Source organism: Schistocerca cancellata, chromosome 3, assembly GCF_023864275.1.
Source record: "Schistocerca cancellata isolate TAMUIC-IGC-003103 chromosome 3, iqSchCanc2.1, whole genome shotgun sequence".
Taxonomy (NCBI): domain Eukaryota; kingdom Metazoa; phylum Arthropoda; class Insecta; order Orthoptera; family Acrididae; genus Schistocerca; species Schistocerca cancellata.
The window spans coordinates 277,014,262-277,016,218 of NC_064628.1; positions in this window are offsets into that span (position 1 = coordinate 277,014,262).

The following is a 1,957-nucleotide window of genomic DNA, read 5'->3' on the forward strand; positions in this document are numbered from 1 at the left end:
ACCATTGAAGAGTCTTGCGGAGAATACAGCAAGTCCATAACCACCGCTTGTGCACTCACAAAGTTTTTGGAATTGTCCTTAGAACTAGCAATGCTGTTATTCAGTCCCTTGCTGAATTATCAACACACGTGCAAACACTATCAGTCCCTACTTATCACATATTGTCCATATAGTATGACCAACAGAAACGTGTGCAGTGAAATGTAACTTACAAGTTACTTAATTTGTTGAACTGGTGTCAATTACAATTTTATAATATAAGAATACAATAACAAAGGTACAAAATACATCATTAAAAACATAACAACACAGATAACATTTGTAGTAATACAGGCTTTACAAAAGAATAGAAATAGACATATACATCAGTGTTACAGGAATTACGACATAAGTAAATACATAAAAGATCAGAATAATTATTGAAACATCCACTTCACACATTAGCATTAAAACAAAACAGAATAAATAATGTCTAAGCATATTTACAAGGTAAATGACATATTATTCATGCCAATTATATTTAAGGATAACAGTATTCCTCATCATGGTGAATGTAGCTTAGTATTAGAGGAAGAAAAAATTATATGAAACTACACAGAGACAGGAAGAAAACAAATACACAAGGGTACACAAACGCATAGTGGGATAACACAAAAGGAAAGGACAGGGTTCGTTTTCAGTGTAACATTTGCTACTGCAGTCCAACCCAAAACTTCATTCCATAGATCGTTCGTCTTATTTCGACCTTTGCTTCCACCAAAAAAATCCTATCCAAGCATGCTTTCTGTATTTATATGTGAACATATTTCTTACCTCATTATTTATTTTCCATTATCTTACCTCATCATTTATTTCCAAGAAAATCCTACCTATACCTGCTTTCTGTACTTTTTTGGTATAACTTCTCAATGCATTTCTCCCAATTCATTGCAACTCATTCTCTTATAGTCTACCCCCTCTTAAGCTAACTTAAATCTACTGAGCTCATATGCTAAACTAAGGGACGAGGCAATGCAGCAGCATAAAACAATTAACACAAACATCAAGGACAAAAATTTTAAATAGGCAAAGCATTTGCAGTACTACAACTAATATAAGGCACTGTGCAGCAAACAAGAAAAATAAAACAGTAGTAAAACTAGCTTAGAAGAGTAACACAAAGTCAAATTCAGTAACCCTATGCCTGGCAAACAGCAGTAACTTATAACTAAACATGACATAGCTCAAGCAGAAAAAATATTACAGTAAAAACAACAATGCAGAAAAGGGAAATGTCTATTCACATTTTAATGTCTATGTAATTAAAGTGGTGCACCACAAAAACTAATTCTAAAAAAATTACCAAGTACTTGAAAAGAAAATTATATATGCAGTTATTGTTATCACTCCCTTCATATTGTTCTTTCCATTCCAAAACCTCCTTTTTCGAAGAATGTGGATCATAAAGTAATTATTTAATAGATCTGTTGACAGAAAGTGTTCACATTAGCAAATGCATCTAAGTTTATTTTATAAAACTAATGCTGCAACACAGTTGGAAACCAGATATTAAACAAAATGACCAATCTCTCAACTACAAAGACAATAGATGTAAAATGTTTCTAATCATTTCATTAGGCATTTTAGTAAATATCATAAATTGTGAGCTCCACAGCATGCTTTCAGCAAGGAAATGTCAATAGCGGGGACAATGGCCTCCCCTTTCTTTTTTTCTACCTGTGCTTCTGACGAGGCACTCACTAATGACTTGTTCTCCCGGCGTCTGACACAGCTGGGTGCCCACGATGCATTACGTGCAGTTTGTCACTTAACTTTCTTACGGAAATATTTACGACAGCAGTTTCCGCTACAGTGACAGTCTCATATACAAAATTTCACGGGTCGAGAATTTGCATTGCAAATGTGTAGAAACAAAATCTTATGAATATAACAGTGTCCAAAAAAGTTTTGCCGGCAT